We start from the raw sequence: 14,177 nt of genomic DNA, 5'->3' as shown, positions 1-14,177 counted from the left end.
ACACCAAAAATGAAAAAGTATAATAAATTGTGAAAAAGCTGAACATCTTTCTTGTACCATAAGTACCATAAATTTTAATTGCAATATAGAGTAGAAAAACAGTACGTTCAAATTTTAAAATACTATCATATTAATACTAGGAAGTGCGCTATATTATAATTTGAAAACTGTTTCTCTCTGTATTTTTAATTTAACATAACAGTTTCTGTGTTTGAATTTTACTTTCAAAAACGGGGAAAATAACGCCTTTAGTTATTTGGTTGTAAACAAAGTATCATATTGCTTACACATTTCGTTTGATGAGTATAAAATGATGTTCTATAGTTCCATTAAACATAATTCAAGGACAATATTGTAAATAACTAAATTTTTATTAAATCAAACAAGATCAGTGAACAAAGTTTGATATTGTTAACCCTGACTAAGAAATGTAACAAAACTTTGAATAATTTTATAAAATAAATTTCAACAAAATGGAGAAATTTCAGAGAAAGAATAAGTTAAATGCTTGTTACAAATTAACAAATACTTTAGAATACTTTATTCAAAAAAAATTTAATTGTGTAAAAAGATTTTAAATATTACATTTAATTTATTAAAATTTTAGCCATTCCGGCTTTCAAAGTAATAGTTTTTAATCTGCATATAAGAAGAATATTTAATTTATATTTTACCGATGCTCAAATTTTGATAATTCTGAATAGACAAGTTTAATGAGAAATATCGCAATATATTAAAATACTTCAACAATATTTATTGTTAAAAGTATTTTATATTAGAAGTACCAAAAAGGTTCTACAAAAGAGACTAAAAATACAACCAAGTTGTACAAGCTTCAAGCTAATGTTTATGTTTTCTACATTAACGGAATTTTTCATGATATCTTATTTTTGCTTTTAGATATCAAAATATGTGCATAATTGAACAATGATCGTAATATATTTTTTTAAATTATAATATTATATAGCTATTGAAAATAATAAAATATATAGCTAATGTTAAAATTTATTATAAAAAAAAATTATCCATAAAGTATGCAATATTTTTTTTATTGTTCGTTTTTTTGCCTGAAATTTCATATTAGCATATTATTATTATTTAAATGAATGAAAAGAGAATTAAATTATGCAAAATATTGAAATAATAATAATAATGATAATAATTATGACATGAAACAATATGATAAATATAATGATACATTATACTATATGTATGTATATTTTATTAGTAGAAATTTTAAAGCAAATATGTATATGTTCATTTTTAATAAAAATATTAGTAAAAATAATAATTATGTAATATAAAAACAAATTATTACTTTACCTTTTAATTATATCTGAAATATTTTTTATTAATAAAAAAAAATTTACTTTAATTTATTATTCATATACACAATTTTCCTTTTTTTTTGTGATTTTATTTTTTTTCATTAATTTATTTAATTTTATAAAGAATTTTACTTGTTAGTTTAAATCTAATTTTTTTTCTCTTTTTTTTCACAAATAAAATTATTTTTAATTGAATAATTTTGGAAATATTTATTTTTTTGCTCTGTTGAATTTATTATTATGAATTTTTTTTTAAAATTATCAAAATTATAAATTTTATTGCTGTAGGGCAAATTTAAAAATGAGCGAATAAAAAAAAAACAAAAATGTGTCATCAATTCAATTATTAATATTTTTAATATTATTCTATATATTAAATAATATTATTATTATTATTATTATTAATTGATATTTTTATGTAATTATTCATATTTTTATGCACTTTAATTTTTTCCAATTTTAATTTCTCATTTTTTTTCGAATTTTTATAAATTTTTTATTGGTAAAAATTTATTAACAATTTTTGTTGTTGTTGTTGGTGCAAAATTTATTTTACAAAAAATATGATTTCAATTATAAATATTTTATTTTTATTAATTTTATTATTTTTATTTGGAAAAGAATTTTAATTAAATATCTTTTTTTTAATGTTGTATTTTTCCTTTTTTTTTGCAAATTTATGTGCATATGTATATGTACATATATTATATTTAGATAAGTTTATAATAGCAAATTTTTTTTCCTATATTATCTTATGTGAGTTTTAAATTTTTATGTAATTTTTTTATTCTTTTTTGTTATTTTTACTTAATACGAATTTAAATCAAAATTTTTATCAATTTATGTGCCACAAATTTAATTAATCTCTAGGTATATAGCATTTAAAATGTATCGGCGTATATGTATGTACAAACACGAACAATATATTTATAGTATTATTTAGATATATTTATGTATGTACATATATTATAAATTTATGACATAAAATTTTTTTCTTTATTATTATATATTTATACTAATATTATATACATTGAACTTTTTTATTTTACAATCATATAGATAATTTTAAAAAGAATAACACTTTATTTTGTTTTTTTTTTTTATTAGTTAGGAGTATAATATTATATAGAAGCGGTTTTCTATCAATTAAATGTAAGTATATATAATTATATATTAAATTATAATACGCATATATTTTTTATTTATATATGTAATATTTATTTATAAATCTAATATTTCAAATTATTAAAATATTTTCGATTTTTGCAAAATTCACTGACAATTTTAATATTTTTTTTTCTTTTTTTCTATAATTATACTTTATAATATACGAATTATAAGTATTTATTTAAAATTATTTAAATAATACACTGTATTATATAACAGTGTAGAAATTTCACACTTATAATTTTCAATTCTAAAAATAAAAAATGAAATAACAGAAAATCACAAAAAAAAGCAATACAAACATATGGTTTATCAAACATTTGTATATATAAACATTAGAACAAGTTATATACATATATGTACATATTTATTTATAAATAAAGATAAAATAACTAAAATAACATTAATTTAAAATTTAAATTAAAAAATTAAAAAAAAAATGCATTTAAAAAAATCTTCTATTCTTAATTTTTTTTAAATAAATGAGGCATGTGTGTTCCCTATATTATTTTAAATTGATTCTCAAGTTGTTTCAATAATACAGGAAATTCTTGTATCTATCGATTCTAATTATATTTAATGAAAATTTGAATAGCCTACTGGTAAAATTAAACAATATTAAACAATAACTTAGAATATCTTAGAATTGAATATATTATTTAATATAAATGAAAATATCTTAAATATTAGAATATAGTTATCTTAATTATTATAATTTGGATTTGAATCAATATTTAACACTCATCAGTGAAATTTTGAAGCTCATTAGTGAAAAAATTATTTAAATAATATTATGAAAGAACAGGAGCATTAAAAGTTTAATGATATTCACTACTTATTAAAAATGTCATCGAAAACTTGAAATGATTTTGGAAGCTACTTTGGTTAACTAATTCAATAGTCTATTTATTCTTTCGTTTTAACCTAATAAATTACTAAAATGAAATTACAATTCACAAAATAAAATGTTTCAAAAAAAACTTCTAAATCTCTATGAAATTTGACTTCCTTAATTCCATTTGTATGCTAAAACCTTTCAACTTGAAGAAGAAAAAAATATCAAGATTACTCAAGTAATAGATTGATTTTACATACCTGAATTAATCAGGTAAAAATTATTAAATAACTGTTATTTCAAATTTTAATCCCTGGATTTTCATCTTCAAATGTTTTTATTAGATTTTTCTGATAAAAATAAATACTTTGAATTTCAATATAATTTTGATATTTTGATGTGTAAATGTTTTTTAATACTAAAGTTATACAATGTGTAAAGTAAAAATAAAACACTTTATAAAAAACAGAAAAACATTTTAAGATGAAAAGTAAACGTATTTATGTGTGTACTTATGTACAATGTATAACATACATAAAATATTTTTTCATTGTAAAAATAAGTAACCGCAAAGATAAAAAAAAAAAAAATGAAAAAAGAAAATAAAGTATTATATTTAAGGAGTTTGAGGAAAATTAAAATGAAAAAAAATGAAAAATTTAACCCAAATTCGTGAATAGAAGGAAAATGAAATAAAAAAGGATTTTTTTTTAAATTTTTCTTTTTTTTTGACAATTTTGTATTGATTTAAAAAAAAATAATTTTTTTTTTCATAATATTAAAAAATTTTTCTTATTTTTTACGTTTTTTAATATTAATTTTTTTTTATTTTACACAAAATTTAATGTCACTCACAAAATTCAGTTATCAATGAATTTTATTGTAAAATTTCTAAATTTTAAAATATTTCCATTGATAAATATTAGATAATTATCAAATATTTTCAATATTAAAAAGACGAAATATATTTATTCTTCTTTTATTCTCATTTAATTTTTATTTATGAAGGAAAACAAAAAATAAAAATTCTATCAATAAACGCGAACCGTACTGAACGAATGTCCCTGTACAACTGAATGATAAAAAATTTTAAGTATATTCTCATCAAAAAATTTCTTTTCATAAACAGCAGAGAAGAAAAAAAGTAAAATAGAAATTTTTTTTTTCGTAAAACGTCACACTTATACAGATATACAAAAGGGAAAATTTTAAGAAAAGAAATACAAAAAAAAAAAAAAAATCAAAAAAATATAACTTAAAAATTGGTCACGAAATTTTCCTTTACTCGATTAAAACGAACAGATTTTGTTTTTCGTTGAAACTTTAAGATTTTTCCTCATATTTTCCAAAATTTTCTCTACATTTTTTTTAGTTTACTTTTGTTTTTGTTTGTTTTTTTTTTTCTTTTTATTTCAATTTAAGTTTTCTTCACTATCTTGCTATGAATATTCTAATAAAGGACTCGTAAATTGTACTAATACAATAATATACAATATACGTATAACAATATGTATCCTTATTTCTCATTCATACATACACTTCACAAGTTCGTAATGTTGAATTGTCTTTTTGTTTTTCAAAAAAAAAAACATTCCGAAATGAAACATAAATTTATAGAAACATTATGTTTATTAATAAATTGAGATAAAATTTACTCAATTCACAATTGTTCACAGTTACTCACGAAGTTTAAAAAAAATGAAATTTTATAATTGTTGCAGATTTTTACGATTTTAACCGAAACTCAAAACATTCAAGAAACATAAATACATTTTAAGAGGAGAAAAAACACACAATAACGAAAATCAAATCAACGAGCTATTATGATGATGAGAAAATCTTATATAGAATACAGATTCAATAGACAAAATAAAAAAAAAATTCTCTATTAAAGTAATTTTTCTCTCGAATTTTTAACTCTCAAAAATTATTTTCAGTAAATTTACAGACCAGTCGACTACATTCATAAAAAATAATTTTTTTTTTTTGTTTTTACAAAATAAAATTCTCTTGTTTCTCTCTGAGATGCTGCGTTTAAAATACCATACGACAATAACAACTAGTAGCACGTCAACATCAATTGAAAAATAAATTGTAGGTACAAAATCTGTAAAATCTGCAAAATATAATTACAATATATTAGTTGTGTTGTAGAAAAAAGCTTTGAGTAAAAAATGTCAAAGCTCTTTTTGTTTTGTTCACACTTAATTTTCTTCTAAGGAACAAAATGGAATATGAAACACAGAACTTTAATTGATGAATATTATATTCAAAAGGTTTTCTTCTTTAACTGTAATTTTGGTTTTTTTTTTTATTTTGTGTGATTTTACAATAAAATATTTCTGTAAACAGAAAACAATAACAAGGAAAAAAAAATAAAAGTACTTTAATTGTGTCAATTCTGCAAAATGTCCTGCTTTTTTTCTTTGTTTTTCATTTTTGTTTTCTTTATTTTTCTTTTTTATTTTGTCGCTATTTGTATTTTCTATTTTTGTTATTATTTTTATAAAATATAAAAGGATGCTGTTAGGAACAGTTTTTCGTTTTGTTCGATTAAATACATAATAAATGTGTATTCCTTTATTGGTGTATACGAGCGTGTGTGTGTGCATGGACTTAAAGTTAGTTATATTTTCTTCTTCGTATTTTGTTGTTTATTTTCCTCATTTTTTTCTATTTTATTATTTTTGTGGGTTTTTTTTTCTGTTTCCTTTGTGTAAGGTAAGTAAACAATATATAAATGGTGAAAAAATCACTTCATTTGTGTTTTCATTTCATTGCAAGAATCGTTTTTCCGAAACTTTTTCCATAATATTGATAAGGTGGGGTTGAGTTTCATATATTTTTATTCTCTGTTGCGTCCTTTTTTTTTTCAATTAATTCCGGAATAAATTGTATAATTGAAAAATATTATGTTTTAGTCGCTTCGTTTATATAAAGTAAAGAAATAAAATAACAAGTAAATGGTTTATTTAGTTAAAGTGTGATATTATTTTTGCCCAAAGCGAATCATTAATAAATTAATATTATATACCTTGTTTTTAAATCATTGATTATTGGGTTTCCTTGTTTGAATTTTCATGTGTTAATAGTGTATAAATTTTGGAAATATAAATGAATCCAAGAAAATGATGCATAATTTTTTATTCGTCTAGTTTAATAAAAGCCGTGCTTCAAAAAACAACCACTAAATTACGAGTATATTATAAACTGCATGTCATGTACTTAACAAATTTAAAACGTTGAACTTAAGTTTCTGAAGAATTATTTGTCTATATTTCAAGATAATTTTGAGAAATGCCTTAAAAATTTAAAATATTATTTTTTTTTACAAAAAGTTCAGTTTTATTTACAAAAACTATTGTTCTCTATAATAGGCAGTAAAATTAATCTTAAAAATAGAATAGGAATCAAAATATCCTAGAGATAGGTTAATCAATTTTACTATATCAACCTTATTCTACATTGTCAGTTGTTGTTGGTCTTTTTTTGCCTTTTTATTATGTTTTTTTGTAAAATTAGTTGTATTTTTCTACTTCGTGTTATTTTCGTACTTATTAATAACAAATTGTAACAATAAAATATGTACATACATACATATAAGCATTGTATGTATGTAAGTAATTAAATTAATGCGAAAAAAATAAATATTTATTTCTCTATAGATATTTATGCATTAAAAGTTTTAGTTTGTCATAATGTAATGGAACAAAATATAGGAAAAAAGGGTAAAACATCTGATAACATATTTAACTGAGACAAACAAAAGAGAAAAAATTGTACCATTTACAAAATAAATGAAGAAAACAATTCTTCATTATAATTATTCGATTTTGTTACATTTAATTTTTTTTTCATAATATTTAAGTATATTATTAGGTTTTTAAGCGTATATATAACTTTAAAAATGAAATAAGAAAAAAAAGGTTTTTAATAAAAGTTTTGTATAATTTAAAAATTAAAAAAAAAGTGTGTGTAAGAAATATTTGAAGAATCTATTATTGTAAAATTTATTTTAATTGAATTTTATGTTCCTATTTTAAATTAAATTAATTGTTGTCTTATATTAAGAAAAACTTTTCACACTGTAAGTAATGTTAACCCATAATTAAAACGACAAACTTTTACTAAAAAGTAAATTTTTGTTTATAATTTTAATTATTAAAATTGAAAAAGTTATACAATTCATGTTCATTTATCTTTTTTATATTTAATTAAGTTCAGTCTAGTTTTTAAACTGCTATTATCCAATAAAATACAATTTAAGAACTGGTTTTTGGACTCATTAAATTATTTTTGGGAAGACTAGCCCATGTTATTAAAAAATCTTATTCCTTAAATAAAAGTCTATTCTCTATTAACTATACTTAACTTCTTGATCTATTAACTTCAACTTAAATCTATACTTAATACTTAACTTCAAATTTTATTTGAGAGAAAATTCTCTCTTTCGAGATTGTAATAGAAAATCTCTCTTTATGTACAACATAGAAAATCAATATAGAATCATCTATATATTAGAAGCAATTAAATTGCTGGACTGTTGATTACCTACTCTACAAATAGTAAAATCTTCAAAAACAATATTGCTCTTATTTTCCTCACCCGAAAGAATAGAAAATCTAAGTTGAGAGAAAAAAAAACCTTTTTAATACTAGAAAAAATATTTTTAATAGCAAAATACTATTGAGCGTAACACATTTCTTCACAAATTAAATTTCAGTATTTTCAAATAAACATCTCATAGACACCCGTTGTGTGTGTTTCTTGAGCTAATGGTTAAAACTGCAGTCGTATAATATAGACATTTTACAGTCGTTTATTTATATTATACGTCTATAATATTTGCATATTACAGACTTGTAAAGATTATATTTATTTATATGAAATTGATCTATCGGCGAGTTTCTGATCGTCTCATAAACACGAAGTATAAACCAAATTTTGACAAAATTTTGTAAATAATATCAAAATTTCTGTGACATTTACTGAACAATCCAATTGAAAAACAAGTTTTACATAAAAATATCAGCCAACTATAATTATATATACTTTTTCTTTTAGTTCATATAATATTTAAATTAAATATTCAATTCAACCAATTCTATTTGTTTTATGTCAATGTTAAGTATTTTGTTATTCTTCAATGCTCCATAGAAAAGCTAAATGGTATTCAAATACTATTATACGGAAATTTATATATGTATGTACATATAGGTACACACGTTTCTCATGTACATACATACACGTATGTATGTATGCATGCATTTATTTTAATAATTTTTAATATTTCTAGAAACAAAAAAAAACCATTATTATTTCATCCCTCAAACGCATTCCATTAAAACTAGCACACTATGTTCAAATATAAGTGGTTCAATTTACTTTACATTTTTCTATTCGAAAAATTTACATTTTACATAAAAAATCAAAAAACAAATTTTATTTTTACTTTTTACACCCTGCACTTCGTGAAGAATATATTAACTTTGGTATGGAGTTTGTAATTACTTAAAGGAGTTATCTGGAGTATGGACATATATATGTATTCTTGCTCACCGTGAAGTTCTGCGGTGATTAAGACATGTCCATCCGTCCGGCCGATCTCAGAATAATTTAAAAACAAATAATGCAATCGACACCAAACTTTCACAAGTTGTTTCCTTTGTCCAAAGGACGAACCCTATTGTAGTTGGACTTATTCGGACAACGGGTTAATGTAGCTGCAATACAACTCTGAAAGCTAATTTGAAATATTTAGAAAACTAATAAATTGAGATTCATGATACTTGGCAGTCGTATGTCCAATTATAGGTCAGACATATCCTTGAAGTTTCTATAAAATGGTTTTACAGGTTCAAGTAATTGCTATACAACAATGAAAGGTGCAGGGTATAATTCAATCGGTTTATACCGACTGAAACCTTTTTACTTGTTATACATTTAACTTGAATACAATTAGCTCATGTATATAGGAAAGAGTGGTGTAATACCAGGCACCATATTTTCAGCGATTTCTAACAATATGTTTTGGTTTATCCTGACTACACTATTACAAAAGAAAAACAATTTTTTTTAAATTGTTTTGATCTGACAAATTTTTAAATCGAAATTTTTTTGTCAAAAGTAAAAAAAAAGTTTAAAGTAAAGTATTGAAACTGTTTTGGTTAGACAATATTTTAGTTTTAAGTTTTTGTTGATTTTCTACATTAAAGCATTCTGGGGTAAGATCATGTAGGAACTGCGGTAGCTACAAAATGTAGTGAACTTTTGAACCAAATTGAGCATAAAACATTAAAAAATATACAAATAGTTACAATTTTTTTACAGCATGTATTAGAAAACTTTCAAAAGTGATTTTAACCCACGGCTCGTTCTTTATTACCCATAGGGTGGGGCATTATCACATTTGCTACCGGAAAAATATACTTGTTCATTTGTTTTTTTTTTTAAATATACCCAATAAAGTAAATTATTAGATGTATTTAACAGATTTTCAAAATGCAATTTTAGTTTTCAAAATTCCCTTAAGCGCGCCTTATTTGCCCACTTTCCCCTATATTTACATATACATATATGTAATATGTTTACATGTTTACATCCAAAAATTTTATATATACTTATAACCAAGTTTACTGTTAAACTTATTTATATTTCTTTCTATACATCGCTTCACATGTGCATGTGCGTATATGATTTTCAAAGAGTAAAAACTGCAATATCCATACATTTATATTAAGTATAGTTGCAATACAAAAATGAAAAGGAAATATACATACCTACGTCATGAAAATATTTTTTTTGTTTATGTTTGCAAATATTCTTGCAAATTTTGAATTTATATAAAATGCAAGTAGGTTCTTAAATACATTTTTATTTATGTGAAGCATAAAATTTTTTTTTGTAATGTGTACTACCTACATAATGATATAGAGTAAGTTTTTATGAAATGTAGAGATCATATTTGGCTAAGAGGCTTTTGTTATTTTGTTTTTCATTTTAATTGAAATTCAATAGATATAATAAAAATATTATATATAATATAATTACGTACACAAATAATATGGGTACATACATATATTATTATGGAATGGAAATTGCAGGTAACATTTGAAATGTACAAAATTATATTATTCGTAAAATTTCATACCAAATTTTTTTTTTAATAATTTAAAATTAATTTGTTGGAAATTTAGAACTGCCATACTATTACTGTTATAACGAGAGCTAAGAAAATTTGGTAACATAAATGTAAGTAAACGAAAACTTGCAATTTGAGAATTTGCAAATCGAATCTTATAGATAAAGGAAAAAAAATGTACAGAACTTGTTGTTGAACATTTAATTTCAATCAAAAATTTCCTTATCTTTACAAAATAGACACGTAAAGTTCTGCTTAAAAATTAATGTCTATTAAACCGATGAAGGTCATCTGATACAATTGATTGGAATAATGGCTTTTAGTTCATAAGTATGAAAACTTTAATTAAGATAAATATAACATGAAAACGAATGCATAAAGCTTAATTTAATAATTAATCGTAATATTTGGTATCTACATTATCACTTTTTACCAACAGTTATAAAACTTTTGTTGCCACATTTTTAATGTAGTTGACCTCATTACACATTAATAAAATTACAATATTTTTGTAAGTTCATATGTGTAATTAAAATACAATTATTTATAATCTATTTACCATTTTTATTTAACATATAAAATGTACTTGAAAAGTTATTGGCTTATTGAGCATTGAAATATTTTTTTTTCTTGTAATCACATTAAACTTTTCGTTAAATTATTTAGGTCAAATACATTTTAACAAAAATTAAATTAGTATCACAGTTACGTATAATATTTCACAAGGTGTACAACTACTTACATAATAAATCATAGTTTCCATTCTCAGAATATTATTCACATTAGGTTTTGCTTTAAAAAATAAGATGTTATATGAGCAGTTTTAAATAAATACATATGTATTTATTTAGGTAAGTATAATTATGTGCACATTGTCACGTAAGACAATGGTATCAATATTTGTAATATGCATAAGTAAAGTCATTTCTATTTAGCAAATGTCATTTTTATACAATTTATTATCGATTTACCAATTCGATAAAGCAATAAACGTAATAACATTCCTGTTTTGCCTTCAAATATTAAGTGGCAATCATTCCTTTCAACAACATCATTTTATTTTTTGTTAAATTTTTATTAGAATAGAAGAAAAAGAACGATCTTCTATATGAATTCTACGAATGTAGAATTCATATAGAATACACATATTTAAATGGGACTGCCTCTAATCAACCGGTGGCGAATTTCATCACCGCCAGTCAAGTAGCCTAAACGACTATTTTTCCGCAGGCAGTTTTTTGTTTGACGTTATCTATTTCCATATGAGTGTTTCCAATTGCTGTTCAATTAGTTTTGCCGTTCTGCTCTTATTCTGGATTAAGAACGGAAATCGTACGCCGTTATCGCTCACAGTAAACTGTTTTAAAAATGGAAAGCATCAACTTTCTTTAACTGATAAAATATGTAACAATTGCTTATTTCGTAGAAATAATAAAGTGTTTACGCCAATTAAAGAAATGTGCTATTTTCATATTTATAAATATTTCTTTTGTGATTTTTTAAATATTTTTGTGTCAGGAAATTTTAGTTAAAGTATGCCATAATGTTCAAAATATATACATATGTATATAGGTAACATTAATAACAAATTATGTTTTTTTGGAAAATTTTATAAATATTTAATTGATGCTATTGGGACTCCTCAATCCTTTAGAATCATTGCAAAGAAAATTATTATAAATTTGTTAATCCTTTGGCAATACTATATTAGGTTATCGTCCTTCTAATATTTCTTTTCAAAAAAATTTCTTTTATTACTCAAAAAAAAACTCTATATACTTGTATGCATGTACATACATACGAGGATACATTCACATATACTTACGTTATAATTCTCTCAGATTTGTGTTTTTTCTGTTTTTGTTTCTTAGAAATTAATGGAAAACTAAGAAGAATGTTCCAAGTTTTCCTTAAAATTTTCTTATTATTTTCTTCTTATTTTTTTATATCTTGTTCTATATGTTCGATATTTGTTTTTTTTCTCTTTTTATTAGCAAAACATAAAAAAGGACAAATAAAAAAGAACATATGTACACTTGTTATAACTAAAGAAATAACCAGGTAAATGAAAACTAAAGAATAAAAATGCCACATTTCTTTTTTTGTTTTTTTTTTTTTTTTGATTTATTTTCTGATTCTTAAGCAAACTGACCCGTTTTACTTAAAATTTTCTTGTATACAAAAACGGTTATGCAAAAAATTTTACATACATACGTATTATTCATATGTTATGCATGTGTGTATACCTATATTCATAATTTTAAAAAAAGTACAAAAAAAAAAATAAGTGAATGCAAAAGAAAAATAAACAAAGTAAAACTTTTGATTTAAAGATTGAAACGTGCCAAAGAAATGTTTAAGAAATCTTTTACATATTTTTATGTGTGTATATATGTATGTATAATAAACACAAAAACACAATAATAGTGGACATGAAATGTAATTAATTTTATGGCGTTTAACAATATCGTTGTGTTTATAATGTTTGATATTTAGAAATCAGAACCCATTAGTAAATTACAAATTAAACAGAATGCAAAGCCAAAATGTCGAACTCACTGTTGTGTTGTCAGCGTCAATTAAGCACTAAATTCGAAATATGCGTATTTAAATATTTTTAACAATACTTGTGTTCCCCTCTATGTTGCACTACATGATCAGAAAGTGATAAGATTGAATACACGCTACATTCAGTTAAAAAAAATTTCACACTAGTATAATATTTCTAAGGTATTGTGGGTATGTTACAAAAAAAATTTCTTGCAAAACAACAAAAGTGACATGAACATTTTTTAAAAAATTTTGGAAAGATTTGGAATTTATACAAGTTAAACTAGAAAACAAATGTGCCTTTGAAAATTTATTATCCCCTTATGCACGCCCCCAAATTTATGCAAAATTACATAATTATATGAAAATTTTCCAAATTATATTTCACAAGATCTTTATTTCTAAATGAAATTTTTGATTTTTTATAAAATATTACGAAATAAAAATATTCTTATAATTATTACATAAAATTTAAATATTTTAAAATAATTAAACAAATGGCTAGCAAATGCAAAGAAAAAAATCGATCATTTTTTCAAAATTAAATTTTTCTTATACGAGTACCTTTAACAATTAATTGATTTTATTGTCTACAAATTCGTTTTTTATTGTTTTCTGTAATTGTTTAATATAGCACATAGTGGTAAACTATTTACTAGTTTCATCAAAAAAAAAAAAATTAAAATCTTATAAATTTTCTGTAATTTTCAATTTTAACTCAAATATTAAGAATTTTAATATTTCATCTGCTATCATCATTTTAATCTCCAAACACACTTACATGTATATTATAATATAATGCAGTATACATATATGTATATACTGCATTATTAACTATCGTTTGTATTAAACTATTTGCTATCATTAAGATCAAATCATTGAAATTTATTTCATTTTAAAAAAACCTTATGTTTATACAAAATTTTATTAAAGAAAATTAAAGAAAATGATGACTTGATTTGAGAAATCTGCGATAGTGTCAGCGCTCTTCATAAAAAATATCCTATAAACGCTTAATTTGCATTCTGTCCGTACTCTTACATATAGAACTATTTACCTATTCCTATATACTTACATTAAAATTTATACAACTGCATATACATATATGGATAGAATGCTTGCATATACTTACACGTACATATAATTTAAACTAATA

At 22.0% G+C, this 14,177-nt stretch overlaps 1 long non-coding RNA gene across 1 annotated transcript in view; it reads right to left on the bottom strand.

Annotated features, from left to right (window-relative positions):
• LOC129606981 (uncharacterized) overlaps positions 1-2,331 on the bottom strand; it is a 166,904-nt gene extending 164,573 nt beyond the window's left edge. Inside the window, exon 1 of the long non-coding RNA XR_008696789.1 lies at positions 1,324-2,331. This is a non-coding gene — a long non-coding RNA (uncharacterized LOC129606981). The remainder of the gene's footprint in view (positions 1-1,323) is intronic.
• Between the last annotated feature and the right edge of the window lie 11,846 nt (positions 2,332-14,177).

This window comes from Condylostylus longicornis, unplaced genomic scaffold (genome assembly GCF_029603195.1).
Source record: "Condylostylus longicornis isolate FDR11 unplaced genomic scaffold, ASM2960319v2 ptg000023l, whole genome shotgun sequence".
Classification (NCBI taxonomy): domain Eukaryota; kingdom Metazoa; phylum Arthropoda; class Insecta; order Diptera; family Dolichopodidae; genus Condylostylus; species Condylostylus longicornis.
This window is presented reverse-complemented; position numbering and strand designations above follow the sequence as displayed.